At 44.1% G+C, this 16,583-nt stretch overlaps 1 non-coding gene across 1 annotated transcript; it reads left to right on the top strand.

The window, feature by feature from the left end:
• Positions 1-4,621: 4,621 nt before the first annotated feature.
• LOC128778948 (U4 spliceosomal RNA) lies at positions 4,622-4,760 on the top strand. Its single transcript, XR_008424803.1, has one exon. It is a non-coding gene; the product is annotated as a U4 spliceosomal RNA (small nuclear RNA).
• The last annotated feature ends 11,823 nt before the right edge of the window (positions 4,761-16,583 follow it).

Genomic DNA, 16,583 nt, shown 5'->3' on the forward strand with positions numbered 1-16,583 from the left:
CTTTTTTTTTTAAGTTCTTTTTTTTTTTTTTTTTTTTTTTAAGTAACCTCTATACCCGATGTGGGGCTCAAACTCATGACCCTGAGATCAAGTGTTGCATGCTCTTCTGACTGAGCCGGCCAGGCATCCTGAACACTGGCTTCTAAGAAAATTGGATTTAAAAAATGGGGCACCTGGGTGGCTCAGTCAGTTAAGCGTCTGACTCTTGATTTCCGCTCAGGTCATGATCTCACAGTTCGTGATTTAGAACCCCGTGTCAGGTTCTGCGTTATCAACTTGGGATTCTGTCTCTCCCTCTCTCTGACCCTTCCTTGTTTGCACTCTTTCTCTCTTTCTCTCAAAATAAACTTAAAAAAAAAAAAAGAAAAAAGAAAAGAAAGGAAAATTGGAGAACTATCATAGTTTTGCACCTTTTCCCCTTTAAACTTCAATCTTGCTGGTAAGCACTAAACTGAACCTGTTTACTTTCTGTTAAGGTAAAACTCATTTCTCAACTTACTTTTCATCAGTGGATAGCAAAGGTGGATTTAAAAGAAAAGTTTTAAACGCTCAGACAGGTGTCAGCCAACAACAACAACAAAGTCAACCATTCTCTTCATTTTCTTTTATCTCTGGTGTTTAACCTCATATTCTTCTATCCATTCAATGGAGCATTTTTCTTATTCTGTCTCTTAAGTAGTCTCAGTTTTTTTCCTAAAAAGCTTATGTTTTCCCCCAAAAGTTTATATGATCCTGCTTTGCCAAAAAGCTTACGTTGTCCTCTAAAACTTGTCTCTACACACGCAGTTCGATTCCCACTTGTTGATGCCTTTCACACTTGAACTTTCTTCAGGTCTACAGTCAGCTCTGGGCTTAGCCAAGTTGGCTTCATATTTATTATATGTGCCTAAAATTGCCTGGACAAGTACTAGCGCCAGGAACAAAATCCAGGCATTTTGAACCTCATCATTTCTTGTAACGTCCACATTCCTTTTATTTAACAACCCCTTCTCCTCTACCTTCACCCCAATTTCCAAACTAAATCAGCTTTCAAGACAGGACTCCTTCTAGAGCCACAAAGTCTTGTTTATCCTAAAAACTTGGCCATCAGGTTTCGAATTCTGAACAGTATGCCCTACTTAAGGGGGAAGGTTAGGGGAAGAGAAAATAGCTTTCCCAGAAGTATGCAGCTAAAATATTTACCAATCTACTTTTACAATTTGGAATGATTTCTCCCTTCTTTATTTTATTACAAGAAAGACTGGTTGCAGGCCATTGTTGCTTGATGACTTCCCAAAGCAGCCCCGTCCTATTTTTGTAAACAGGTTGTCTCTTGCTAAAGGTCTTCATCCTCTATATGGTCCTCAGCATCTCCTGCCTTTGTCCATTCGCCATTAGTTTATATTATTTCTGAGAGGAAATCAGGATCAGATACTTGTTGTACTGCATTAATTGAAAGTACAAGTCAGCTCTAAAGAGACTGGTGATTTCCTTCTTGGCATTCTGCTTGTGATTATACTTGATATTCCCAAGTAAATATTGGCTCCTTGTATTTGGCAGTGGCCCCCGATTGTAAACTTGCTCCAGATGTGACTTAATCGGGATGATTTAAGAACAAAAAGAATAAATATGAATCTAATTTTCCCACTTTCCCCCTAACCATTTGGCTAAATATAAATAAATGTTTGGAGGAAGACTTAAAGAAATATATTCGCCAAGGTTTGCATTAGGCTCACTTCTTTGGTGAAACTCAAGCATTAAGTATTACCATTTAACTATTATTTCTCCCATTTTCCCATAAGGAGTTTTTTAAACTTCTTCCACTTAAAGTTGGGATATCAAATGCCTCATCAGAGCTTCTGTTTGCCCTCATTACACCTGCCTTCACAAGAACTATATTCCTTTTTTTTTTTTAATTTTTAAAGTTTATTTATTTATTTTGACAGAGAGAGAAAGAGCATGCATGGGGGAGGGGTAGAGAGAGAAGGAGAGAGAGAATCCTAAGCAAGCTCCATGCCGTCAGCACAGAGCCCCACTTGGGGCTCGATCCCACAACTGTGAGATCATGACCTGAGCCGAAACCAAGAGTTGGACGCCTAACTGACTGAGCCACCCAGGCGCCCGGCAACTATACTCTTCATTTAAACATCTTGCTATTAACTCTAATTCTCTAATAAGAGACCCTTTGGGTATTATGTCTTGACATCCCTTAAGTCCAGCTCTTTTGTTTAAGAGTTTTCCGAAATGAAAAGATGAAAATGGGGAACACTAAAGAACTTATCATTTTGTGATGGTCTCTTTTCTATCAAGAAAATCCTGCTAAGGAGCCACATTTTGAAAGAACATGTCAACTCTTCCTGACCCCCTTAATTTTTGTCACATTTTCTATCTCTATTTTCTGTGGTGCAAGCTTGGAATATCTTTCGATTTATCTTCCAGCTCATCAGCTTTCTTGTCATCTATATCTAATTACTGTTTAACCTATATATTTGAGTTTTTAGTTTGGCCATATTTGTCATTTTAAGAAGTGATACCTATTTTTCAAATTTTCTTCAAATAAATGTTCTTTATTTGAAGAAAATTTGAAAAATAGGTATCACTTCTTAAATAATAGCATCTTATATGTATATATAGGTATCACTTCTTAATATAGCATATTATATATTATATGCTATATTATATATTATATTATATATTATTAATATATATAATATATATAAATATGTATATTAATATATAAATATATTTATATATTTATATATAAATATATATAAATATATTATTTATATATTATAATATAGCATATATATAAATAGATATCACTTCTTAATACAGCATCATATATCTATATATTATATATATATATTATATATATATTATATATATAGCATCTTGCTACTGGGGAACCTGGGTGGCTCAGTTGGTTAAGTGTCCAACTACAGCTCATGTCATGATCTCGCAGCTTATAAGTTTGGGCCCTGCATAGGGCTCTGTGCTGATAGCTCAGAGCCTGGAGCCTGCTTCCAATTCTGTGTCTCCCTTGCTCTCTGCCGCTCCCCTACTCATGCTCTGTCTGTCTCTCTCTCTCTCTCTCAAAAAATGAATAAATATTAAGAAAATTTCATAGCCTCTTGCTATTTTCTTAGGATTTCAAGTCCTCCTTCTGAGTCTTCAATTATTTTTACAAAGACTGTCCTATGTTCCTGGGCTCTAATTCCCCCTGTGGTGTCCCTGCTGGTCCTTGCTGATGGTAGATGGTTCTGGGGGCCACTGCAGCACACAACTCCAGCGGCTCTGTTCTCATCACCATCCATGTGTAACTCACAACTTAAGCAGACATTGGTGGTGGGCCTAATGGGATCTTCCTTGTTTTATACATTTTCATTGGTAAGTTATCTTTAGTAGGGATATATTTTTCCTGTGGCAACCCCATAAAAGTTGCTTTCCAGTTTTACATAATTTCTGCCAAGCATTCTGAGAGTATTGTCAGGGATTGATTTCTAAAATTATTTCTCACTTTGGTGGATTCTGGGCCACTTAGGTAATATCAGTTCAACCCTCAAATATGTGCAAGGTTCAAGATTGTTTCAATGTCTCAGGAGATTTCTCAGGAGACAAACTCAAGCTTCCTTTCCATTTCCTTGTGTTAGTGAATGTTTTGGTCACTTTTTTTCCCCCTCTTATCATTCTTTTGCTGTTAGAGGATACACTTCTATTGTTTAAGCCATCAGTTTGCAGTACGCTGTTATGGCACCTAGTCAACAAATACGTTACTATTCATCCAAAATTTAAAACAACCGGGGCACCTGGGTGGCTCAGTCAAGCATCTGACTTTGGTCATGATCTCACAGTTTGTGAGTTTGAGCCACACATCGGGCTCCCTGTTGTCAGCAGCAGGGCCCGGTTCAGACCCTCTGTCCCCCTCTCTCTGCCCCACCCTTGCCCCCTGCTTGCGTGCTCTCTCTCTCTCTCTCAAAATAAACATTAACAAATTTTTTTAAAATTTAAAACAACCTGAGTGTCTACCAACTGGTAAAAGAACAAACACATTATGGTACATTCATACTATAGAATACTACTCAGTAATAAAAAGGAATGAACCACTGATTGATGCAACATGAATGATCTCAAGAGCATTTATGCTAATTGATAGAAGCCAGAAACTAAAGGTCATATATTATCCTTTATATGAAATTCTTTTATTTAAGTTTATTAATTTATTTTGAGAGAGCGAGCATGCATGCAAGAGGGGGAGGGGCAGAGAGTGAGGGAGAGAGAGAATCCCAAGCAGGCTCTGTGTTGTCCATGCAGAGCCCCACAACAAGCAGCCTCCAGGCTCTGAGCCGTCAGCATAGAGCCCAATGCGGGACTCAAACTCACAAACTGTGAGATCATGACCTGAGCTGAAATCAAGAGTCAGACGCTTAACTGACTGAGCCACCCAGGAGCCCCTATATGATATTAAAAGGCAAAACTGTAGGGACAGAATCAAATCAGTGATTGCCAAGGGCCAGTGAGAAGGAGGAAGGGATTTATCACAAAAGGGCCTAAGGGAACTTGGTGGTGCAAAGGAAATATTCTGTATTTTGAATCAAGTGGTGGATATGTAACTGTTATCACACATATTAAAAAAGGTGAATTTGGCTTTGCGCAGTGGCAGTATCGTAGCCAATGAGGTTTATCCGAGGCGCGATTATTGCTAATTGAAAACTTTTCCTAAAAAAGGTGAATTTAATTGTATGTAAATTATACTTCAATAAACCTGACTGTAATTCTTTTTTTTTTTTTTTCAAATTTTTTTATGTAAGGTCTACACCCAATGTGGGGCTTAAATTCATGACCCCAAGATCAAGAGTCACCTGCTCTACTGACTGAGACAGTCAGTCACATGCCCCAAATCTGACTTTTACAAATTAACTTATATTGCAAAAAATGCAAAGATGAGGGGTGCGTGAGTGGTTCCATTGGTTAAGTGTTCCACTTCAGCTCAGGTCATGATCTCACAGTTTGTGAGCTCGAGCCCCACATTGGGCTCTGTGCTGACAGCATGGAATCTGCTTGGGATTCTCTCTCTCCTTCTCTCTCTGCCCCACCTCCACTCATGTTCTCTCTCAAAATAAATAAAATAAACTTTGAAAAAAATAACGTGCTCATATCATTTAATAAAATATTGTAAATACCAAAATTCTTTGAAACTTTATCTCTGACTATTCTATTCCACGGCATATGATTTTTTTCAACCAATCCCCTATTGTTGAAAAGGAAAGTTTTTGGGGCGCCTGGGTGACTCAGTCAGTTGAGTGTCTGACTTTGGCTCAGGTCATGATCTCATGGTTTGTGATTTCGAGCCCCGCGTCGGGCTCTGTGTTGATGGCTCGGAGCCTGGAGCCTGCTTCGAATTCTGTGTCTCCCTCTCTCTCTGCTCCTCCCCTGCTCATGCTCTGTCTCTCTCTCTCTCCTTCAAAAATAAATTTTAAAAACATTAAAAAAAAAGAAAAGTTTTCCCCACAGTGTCTTGCAATTATAAACAATGCTTCAATCAATATCTTTAAAGCTTAGTTGTTACATACATTTGTAAAAATGCAATAATGGGTTTTAAACAATAATGATAAAAATATCATATGATGATGGTTTAAAATCAATCCACCTAGAGTATATCCCCGTTACTATACAATTCTGTGGATTGTTCCCTTCATGACATATACTTTCCCATAGCAGAATTCAGAGGCTGAGTAGTACAGTGGAAATAACATGAGTGCTAGAATCAGTCGATCTAGGTTTGTGACCCAGCTCTGCCCCTTTGTGACCAAGTCCCATTATGTACGTTAGTTTCTCATCTGTAAACCGGAGATGGAAACAACACTGTGCCGCCCACTGTTGGTTGGCTAATCAGACCTCCCTGCCAAAGTGCTTTGCTCTTGCTCACATCTGCTATAGAGAGGCTGGAAAAGCCACATAATTTCCTGGCCACTCTTTTTCTTTAGTTAAAAAATTTTTTTTAATGTTTATTTCTGAGAGAGAGCAAGCATGAACAGGGGAGGGGCAGAGAGAGAAGAGGACAGAGGGTCCGAAGTGGGCTCTGTGCTGACAGCAGAAAGCCCGATGCGGGGCTCGAACCCACGAACCATGAGATCAAGACCTGAGCCAGAGTTGGATGCTTAATCTACTGAGTCACCCAGGTGCCCCACTTTCCCACTCTTTTTTGAAGCTAGGATAGCCGGGTACACCAGTGAAAGGTCTGTTGGGAAAGCTTTTACTTTTCTCATAAAGCAAAGATATCCCTGGTGCCCGTTCCTTCCCTTCCTCATTCCCGACTTGAACACAGATGTGGTGACTGGAGCAGCTGTCTTGCAACCATGGGTGACTTTTCTGAGAGGTCAGCATGGTAAGAATGGTGAAATGGAAGGTCAGAGGAGCCTGGATCCTTGGTGACACTGTTGGGCCACCATAGCAGGTCCAGAATGCCACCTCCGGGCCTCTTGTTAAGTGGGAAAAGTAGCCTCCATCTATTTAAGCTGGTCTCCTGCCACTAGTAGATGAAAGCATTCTTAACTGATGTGCCAGCTGTTGTGGAGGGCAAAGGAATACAGATGGCACTGTGCTTTGGAAAATGGGAACCAGCATAAACATCTCAGGTGACATTTGCTGGTCAGTTAAATACGAAATTCCGAACACGGTGGCTGTCTTTCGACTTGTGATCTTTGTCTCTCTCTCCAAGCTTCCCATTCATCTTACATTTCCTGTACTCTGTCAACATGCTTTCAATGATTTACTACTAATGGATTATCTTCAGAAAATGTTTGTGATCACACCACACTATTCGGCGCATGGCATTTTTTAAAAAAGAAACACAAAAAAATCCGTTCTTTACTCAGTGCAACGAGTATTGTAAACAGTACCACGGCTGTGTCATTGGAAGTGGGACTAAGAGTTCCACTGTCAAAAGCAAAGGTAGAAATTGCCAGTATGGTCCCCATGGCGGTAGTTGAGTCAAGCCCTTGTAGAAGGGCGGTGTCTCTAACTGCTCTCCAGAGCATCATGTCCCTGGGCTGGGAAGTCTCACTCGATGAGAAGTGTTGGAAACAAATGCTGATGATGATTTGAGACTGCAGAGCCCCACACTCCTCATAATACATGACAGAGTCTTTAAAGAGAAAAGATGAAGACTTTGATGAAGTCAAAGAAAAAGTCAAGAAAAGATGAAGTCAGCAGCCAGAGAGCCTCTGGTTTCTCACTTGCAGAAAGGGGCGATACAGCTGCCATCCCGCAGGGGTGCGTAAGCATCAGAGTTAATGTAAACAAAGCCCCTGGCATTTACGAGGTGCTTGGGAAACAGAAGCTTGGCTTTCATACCAGGAAAGGCCCCGACTTCTGCATTCCAGAGCTCAGCGGGGCAGAACTCCCTTTACTTAAATCACCCTCGTTGAGCGGTGTTGGACAGAGACTCACTTTTCTCATCTGTTAAATATCATGCTAATAACAGTACCTGCTTTAAAAATGCGTTATGAAAGATTAGTAATAGAATCCTGGTGAAGTGCTTAGCCTGGCTCCTGGCACATGGACGGGCTTCGTAAATGTCTGCCCCTATTATCGTTAATACCTCCACTGCTGCCCCGCTGGCTCTTTCCCTTTAGCATATAAACACATTAAGTTTTTCCATCTTAAAAAAAGTAATAGACTTTCAATAGTACTTTTATTTATTTTGCCCAGTTTTTTTTTTTTTTTTTTTTTTTTCCCTCTGTTCATATCCTCCACTTTGCCCCTGGCTGCATACACATAGCCTGGGTCAATGCTTAAGGGGTCAATAATGTCCACCTCATCCCAGCACAGGGCGATCCTTGACAGGGAGGGGGTGGGGGGAGGGGGTAGGGAGGTTGACGCAGGATCCACATCTAAGCTCACCCATGTTACTCTCAGCAAGAGGTCTAGTTCCTCACCAGGTAGACCTCTCCATGGGGCTTCTCACAACATGCCTTCCCCCCAAGTGAGGGATCAGAACAAGGGAGAAAAGCCTGAGAAGCCCAGGAAGGAAGCCACAGTTTTGGTTTTTTTTTTAATTTTTTTTAACGTTTATTTATTTTTGAGACAGAGAGAGACAGAGCATGAACGGGGGAGGGTCAGAGAGAGAGGGAGACACAGAATCTGAAACAGGCCCCGGGCTCTGAGCTGTGAGCACAGAGCCCGACGCGGGGCTCGAACTCACAGACCGTGAGATCATGACCCGAGCTGAAGTCGGACGCTCAACTGACTGAGCCACCCAGGCGCCCCAGCCACAGTTTTGTATAACCTAGTATCAGAAGTCACATATCATCACTTCTGCCAGTGCTATTGGTCATACAGACCAGCCCTGGTACAATGTGGGAGGAGACACAAGGGTGTGGAAATCAGGAGGCAGGATCTTTAAGAGTCATTTTTTAAAAAAGTTTATTTATTTATTTTGAGAGAGAGTGCAAGCGGGGGAGGAGCAGAGAGAAAGAATTCCAAGCAGGCTCCACGTTCTCAGCGCAAAGCCTGGGGCTCGATCCCACAAACCGTGAGATCATGACCTGAGCCCAAATCAAGAGTCAGAGACCACTAACTGAGCCACCCAGGTGCCCCTTTAGGAGCCATTTTGAAGGCTGACTACCACAGATGAGCTTTCCGGGTGACTATGTATATTGTGGGAAAGGCAGGGATCCATGGAAGGAGCAGTGGGCCACCCCCAGGTATGGGGAGGAAGGAAGAAGAGAACCCAGCTGAGATGGAGAAGGAACAATCAGAGGGGCACAGGAGACCCCCGAATGTCAGTGTTGCTGCAACAAGAGTGAAGCAAGATTCCAGAAAGGGTACAGAATCAACACAAAATGCTGCAATGATATACACTGTAAAAAAAGAAAAGAAAAGAAAAGAAAAGAAAAGAAAAGAAAATTTAAAAAGAACAGTTATATTTAGCTCGGGCTGCATAATGTTCTTGGTCTTTATGTGTCTTTGTTTTCAGGAGATTGACCTTTTTATTCAGTCTTGCTGGTGCTAAGAGTAAAATCATCCTGACCTCCCTGACCACAGGCTAGCTAGATTCTGTGGAAAAGTTGCCTGGGAGATTTAGTCTGTCAGGGAGCTCGCTGGACCTGGACCATATCCACACATAATCTTCAATGCACACAATTTCCGGCAACATATTCGGGGGCCACTGACATAGGTCATCTCCTGATTTTCCATATTTGATGCCTTTCCACTTTCACATGGGGCAAAAAGCCACAAAGATAGCTCTTTCTTTTGAGACGATTTTCCGCCCTGAGCTTTGCTTAGAACCTACCAGAATGGGGATTTTGGACAGGACAAACTGTTCTCACTTAAAGCCAAATTGCCGACTTTCAGTGAACGTGTGTTTCTGCCTCCTTGGCGTTCTCTCTCCACTTAATTTTGCCGGTGGGAGTTCGCAGGTCCATCTTTTAAAATGAAATACATTGTAATGCTTTCTTAATTAAAAACCCTTTGAGTCATGCTTACTGAAATCTGTTACACGGATTTAACTGATCACCAGGAAAGAGATTTTCTGTTCTCTGTGGAATAAAAGCATTCAGAAAGGAAATGAATAGATGAAAATGTTCCAGTAATGAAATCCCTCTCCTTAATAATACATGTCACCCTGAGGTATTATCTACTGGTACTTTTGCTAAACTTCAGTAAAATAAAGAACTAACCAGTCACTCGGGAAGCCCGGGCCCTGGGGAAGAGGTGGGTTCACATCCCAGCTCCCATACTCACCGACATGTCTTTCTTTGAGACTCAGAAACTCAGTTTCCTCAGAAGTCATGTGGGGAAACACCAGGCATCTGGGTGGTCGGAAAGATAGATAGACTCTATATGTAAAACTGCTAGTGTATAATCAGGGCCCAAGAAATGGTGGCTCTTTTATCAGGAAATGATTCCTAACCTTGTATCACCCTCCCCCCCCACCCCGCCCAAAACACACACACAATGTCTTGTGAAGTGAATTCAGGAGAAATGTTTATCCACCAGGGGCCCCTTTGCTCCGTGAGACGGACTGAGGAGGAGTAGCCAGCGTTAAAGCTTCTGCTGTCACACCCTGAGAACTATGACACTCGTTTTGTCATGCCATCTTCACACGAACTTTCAGGGGCATTTTATTTGTTTATTTTTAAAGTTTACTTACTTACTTTGAGAAAGAGAGAGAGACCATGAGCAGGGGAGGGGCAGAGAGAGGGAGAGAGAGGATCCCAAGCAGGCTCTGCACTGACAGTACAGAGCCCGACGTGGGCCTCAATCCCATGAACTGTGAGATCATGACCTGAGCCAAAATCAAGAGTTGGACACTTAACCAACTGAGCCAGCCAGGCGCCCCTCAGGCGCATTTTAAATCTGGAGAGACTTGGGCATGGCCAGAGACACAAGGAGGAAGAGACTGGAGAAATCTAGGTCCCATCCTCTTTCTGCTCTAATACACCAACCCCTAAGAGAGTGGAAATAAACGGAATAAGTAAAAAGTACAGTTGGAAGAAGCTGAATAAAATTTTAAGGTAAGTTATTTAATAATGACTCCAAACAAGTTCAGGCTGATTATTAATCTTCCACTCTTAGACTGAACACAATAAAATGGGAATATTTTAACAAACTTTCATCATTGTCTATGGAAAATATTCTACTTTTCTGTGAACTCTTCATAGATAGCATTCTTTTTTTTTTTTTTTAAAGTAGGTTTTACACCCACAGAGCCCGACGTGGGGCTGGATGCCACAACCCTGGGATCATGACCTGAGCCAAAATCGAGAGTAAGACGCTCAACCAACTGAGCCACCCAGGCTCCCCTATAGATATCATTCTGAAAGTAAAGCCTCTACTTAATATTTGCCAGGAAAACAAATCAGTATGAATTTAATATAGATTAGGGCTAAATTTTTACAAATTTTATGTCACCTTGATGAGGTGGAAGAGGGAGGGTAGTGGTGTTGGACGTGCCGTGGGGGGTTCTAGGGGGTGATACCATTGAGAACTTGGTAAGTACTTCATTTCCACGGTTTCCTCCTTTGTAAAATGGGGTTAATGGTACCACTCTCTCAGGATGGCCATAAGTATCAAAATAAAAATGACTTGGTGAGTGCAAAAACATGTTTAGGTACGTGGGACTATCCAAACAGATAGAGCAACAATGGATCTACTTGGGAACTTCCTCAAAAGCCAAAAGTTTTTGGTTTGCGTGTTTTTACATGCAGAGTTCAGTCCACAACGGGCTCTGGTTTCGGTGGATTTCCCACCGTGTCGCCCTGGTGGCATGGGCCTCTCTGAGGCCCTCACTGTCCCTCCACTGCACACCGACCCTTTATTCAACTGACCATAGACCAAAATAGCCTTGACTCCACACCAAAGATCACCAGTGGATTGTGCTCGTAATTCATAAACGTTTAGCTTGTGAGAAACTGTCGTAAGCCCCCACGTGAACAGCTGCTGGCTCTCTAATACGTATCGATTGAGAAAATGCCCACTGACGCATGGACCCCTGGGCAATAAAGGCCCCACGTGCTAACTCCTCTTTATCTCTCTTTCTCCCATTGTCCTCCAGTGTAGTCTGGGAGTACATTTCAAAAGAAGTATGTTTTTCTCCTTTGATGCAAGCCATGAGAAGCAGTTTCCCACAGAAAAGTGTAAGTAATAAGTAGGGTCCCCCAAAAGCCCCATAAAAGTCTGTTTTACCTATGCTGTTGCTGCATAGCCACCGTGTATATGATTTCTTTTTTTCTATGTGTGGGTAAGAAGAGAAGCCCAAGTCATCTAGAAGTTGTTTCCATCTTCACCTTGGCCCCCTCCGCCCCTACAATCTTCACTAACAATCTTTGAAATATCTTTCTCATGGCCTAGGACGGTGCCAGGCACACAGAAGGCCCTCGAACAGTTCCTGTATGAGTGTCCCACAATTTTTCCCTCCTTGGGAAGAAACACTGCCTAAACCTGGCGAGGAAGAGATTACTTTGGGCCACTTAACTAGAGTTGCTAAGTAGTTCTTAGCTGCTGAGTAGTTCTAGTAGTTCTAGAGTTGCTAAGTAGCTCAACCCACATCTCCTTCTATGGGAATCTTCTCCCATAGGCTGTTCCATTCTGAAGAGCTCCCTCACCCCCCTCCACAACACACAACCGAATGAATTATGGTTGAGTTTCTGTCCCAAGAACAGAACTTCTGTTGGTCCCTGGGCAACCTCTGAATGGTGTGGTCGCTGGAAAGAAGGAGCTCAGCCAATCAAATCTCTCTGGAGAACGTGCTCTCGAAAGGACACCAAGTCGGTGAGCAGGCTTGACGGGTGTTAGGCTGGGAGGGAGGCGAGGGCCTGGGGCCACCATAAGGGGCCAGACCAAAGCTGAGGTCAGCGGGAAGATAAGGGTTAAAGTGGAGGACGGAGCCGGTGCCTCAAGAAGCAGAGCTGGTGGGGCGCCTGGGTGTCTCAGTCGGTTGAGTGTTCAACTCTTAATTCTGGCTCGGGTCATGATCTCACAGTTGGTGAGTTCAAGCCCCGCATGGGGCTCTGTGCTGACAGTGCAGAGCCTGCTTGGGATTCTCTCTCTCCCTCTCTCTGCCCCTCCCCGATTTGTGCTTGCTCTCTCTCTCTCTCTCTCTGTTTCTCTCTCTCTCTCTCCCCTGTCTCTCTCAAAATAAATTTTAAAACGTTAAAAAACAAAAGAAAACAAAAACCAGAGCTGCCATGAGTGAAACTCACAGCTTCTGAGAAGCAGGGAGAGCAGTGCCCTTGACCATTTTTTAAAAGGCCAGTTTCAGTCTCAGTTTAGGAGAATATTTACCATATTTGGCTTCCTTCCCCCAACCCCCACCCTTTTTTTAAAAAAGATTTTATTTGGGGGGCACCTGGGTGGCTCAGTCGCTTAAGCGTCAGACTCTTGATTTCAGCTCAGGTCCTGATCTCACGGTTTGTGAGTTCAAGCCCCGCATCAGGCTCTGCACCGTCAGTGCAGAGCCTGCTTGGGATTCTCTCTCTCTCTCCCTCTCTCTCTGCCCCTCCCCTGCTCACTTTCTCTCTCAAAATAAATAAATCAACTTAAAAAAAAATACTCCTTCCCTTTAAAAAAAGGCTTTAATTTTTAAGTAATCTCTACACCCATCGTGGGGCTCAAACCTACAACCCCAAGATCAAGAGTCTCGGGCTCCACGGACTGAGCCAGCGGGGTGCCCTCCCACCCTTTCTCCTTTTGCTTTTTGCCTCAAGGAAACGTGAAAGAGAATCTGTACCTTGAACGTAAGACAGGAGAGTCTCCTTGCTCAGGCTCAGGAAGATTATGCCAGCAGCCCTCACACCAGCCTCAGGATGAGTCTCCCACTGCCCTGAGGGCTAGTCCTGGACTTCCCAGTGACACCCTGGCTACAGTGCTCCTCATTTCTGCTCTGGTCCCACACAGTGGAGGTCACATAATCCTCCTCCACGGGGCCAACCCAAAGCAGACATCCCCACATACGTTTGGGCTGATCTAGCCCCCAGGCTACTAGTCAATAGATTGTGTGGAAGAGAAACACCTTGTAAAGTTCATTCTTGAGGCTTCCCTGTAGCAGGAGTAGCTGCAGAAGTCAGATGGAGTGAGAAGGCAGAGCGCTCGGGTCATGGTCATACCAGCTGTGTGACCTTGCACAGATCGGCCAATTGCTCTCATCCACAGTGTCTTCATCTGTAAAGGAGGGATTACAAACTTTGCCCAGCTTACCTCGGGGTTATTATGAGGGGGTGCAACGAGCTGGGGTTTATGGAAACGCCCTGGAAGCCTGCTGGCCCTTGTTCAGACGTATGTCTTTGGCAGTGTGATAAAGAATCGGGAAGAAGTTATGCCAGCTATAGGAAAGTTTCCAGGCTGTGTCTGCTCTTATTGTAGTAACAAACCCTGTTCCCGACAGAAGCATGAGATCCCATAAGGTAAGTTCATGGGCGTTGGGGGTGGGTGGGGGGGAGTTAAGAAACTGGAAAACCACTCTGCCTTATGGCACTTGTCCAAGTGAAAATTCTAGGAGCGCAAATAATGATGGAAAATAAACTTCCCCTTGCTTTTAATTTCAGGAAAAAATGATGAGAACCAAAGGTCAATGAATAAGGAAAACAGACCAAAAAGACATTTCCAAATGGGTATATATCTGGTCCTTAGGAAGAGACTTCTACATGAACTTGAAAGAACAATGAGAAAAACAGTGTGATCTCATCAGATCCCAAAGTGGATCATTATTTTTTTAAAAAACCAACAACAAACAGCATCGCCGTGTGGGGGTGAGCTCAGGAGGGTCAGGCTAGCAGAGAACATGAAAATAACAGCAAACCCCCAAATCTCCAAATGCAGGAAGCAGGTGGGGACTACTGGGTAACATCGGAGGCCAAGTAGGTGGTAGAACATGTTCAAAACATCGCCCAGTCTCTGTCAGGACACAAACGATTGACGGGATTAAGCCTGACCTTTAGAGAAAAGAAGAAAGGGGGCACCTGGAGGCCAACTCTTGATTTCAGCTCGGGCCATGATCTCACGGTCCCGAGATCAAGCTGGGCGTTGGGCTCTGTGCTGGCAGCATGGAGACTGCTTGGGATTTTCTCTCTCTCTCTCTCTCTGCCCCTCCCCTGCACGCACTCTCTCTGTCTCTCAAAATAAATAAACATTAAAAAAAAAAAACCCTTCTAAAGAAAAGATGAAAGAACAAAGAGTAAAACAAAAGATCTAGTTAAAAAGCAACTAGGGGCACCTGGGTGGCTCAGTCGGCTAAGCATCCGACTCTAGGTTTTGGCTCAGGTCACGATGTCACAGTGTCGTGGGTTGGAGCCTCGCATCCGGCTCTGTGCTGGCAGAGCTGGACCCTGCTTGGGATTTTCTGTCTCCCTCTCTCTCTCCCCTTCCCCCACTCACTCTGTCTCTCTCAAAATAAATAAATGAACTTACAAAAATTAAAAAAAAAAAAAAAGGCAACTAGAACATTGCACGTATTTAAATCAGCCCAGCCTGTCGGCGTGGACACTACGACCCTCTTCTAAGTCCACTTTTTCTTTGGAATCTCAGGAAACTCTTAAGAGATAACTAATTTGGATCATTTTAAGAATAAAATGAATATGGGATACATCACCAGTTCAGAGATGGGTGACAATTTTGTAAAGTCAGGCATACAAGGATACTGTGCCCCAGCTCCCAATACATTAGCAATCACTGCTCCCCCCAACCCTGGCTCTTCCAGCCGGATCTAGGACAGTCCCGGGGACACAGGCCTGGTGCTCTTTCTCAAACAGGGCTGTTCTTTGATCTTTTGAATAAATCTCACTTTTTCTTTCTGTGCTTCTTCTTGTATCTCCATACCCTCCCCCCTACCAATACCCCGTGGAAATCCTAGCCATCAATAGCTGTAGCGAAGGAAAGGTACCCACGAAATAATCCCATTTGAGGCTATCTGTGTGCATTTGGGGGAGGGGAGTGTGCCCCCGGCAAAGTTTCCTCTTCAGCTGGGGGATCCCTGCCAGCAGGGAGCTGCCCAGAGTGTCCTGAACAGCCTACGGGACGGTGCCACTCGCTTTGTGTTCCTTCCTTGGGGCCCTCTTTCTCTTTATGCCGGCTTGAATTTTGCATCCATCCATGCATCCACTGAAAACGTATCGAGTGCTTGTATCCGGCAAACAGCGGGGACAAAATGGTGAACAAAGTGGTCACCGCCTTACTTTCATGGGGGTTACGTTTTCTCCTGGAAGAACTGCAGGAGAAAATGAGTAGCCAGCCGGCCGAAACTCAACACTAAATGAACAAAAATAGACACAGCCTTGAACGGAACTGAAGGAGGCGCCTTACTAATGCCGCTCCCTAGCGCCCCCTGCTGCCTCCGTCTTGCACAGGAGGCCCCCGGCCCGCACCTTCCATGCCTGCTCCAGCAAAGGACACCAGTTTGCACTCGGCGGACACACCCCATGAGCGTCTTCCTGGCTGCTGGCAGCATCTGAGCTGGAGGCTCCCTGGCTCCAGGCTCCAGAAAGGAAATGGCCATGGAACACAGTCTAACAGCGAATCTGGAGTGCACAGTGTTTCCTCGGAGGAAAAGGGGCCTCAGGTCCAGGCCAATACCAGGAGGTGGGGGCGGTGGGGAGTGGGGCGCTGGCCCCGAGAGGGTGGTGACAGGCAGGAGGGTGAAAAGAGCACACCAGATGTTTATTGCTGCTCATGGGCCGGGACTGTGCTTGTCTGCAGTGAGCCCCTTTCTCTGCTTTTAGGAGAGTAATTTGATTTGATGAAAGACTGCAGTTTCATAACGTCAGCTGTGAAAACCGAAGGATGTGCATGAGTTTTCCCTCATGAAGGCCTTTATTTAATGTGAATATAGGAAGCTAGCTCATTTCCTAGAGCGTCAGTTCCTGGAAGAAGTGACTGGAGTCTTTCATACATTCTGGGCAACTCCTGGGCACTTGGGTGGATGTGGCTTATGCAAGACGGTGGAAAACCTCAGAATCAGAAGACCTCAGGTTCCTTTCTGGCTCTACCGCTCGTTGGTAATTTGACCCTGGGCACATCTTCTCCTTCCCTGGGCCTTAGTTTTCTCATCTGCTAGTGTTCTTGTGGCTCAAGCCCCATGAAAGCTTTGAAAAGGCAGGCAGCCAGGC

Source organism: Panthera pardus, unplaced genomic scaffold (genome assembly GCF_024362965.1).
Source record: "Panthera pardus isolate Hobbes unplaced genomic scaffold, ASM2436296v1 HiC_scaffold_21, whole genome shotgun sequence".
In the NCBI taxonomy this organism is placed as follows: domain Eukaryota; kingdom Metazoa; phylum Chordata; class Mammalia; order Carnivora; family Felidae; genus Panthera; species Panthera pardus.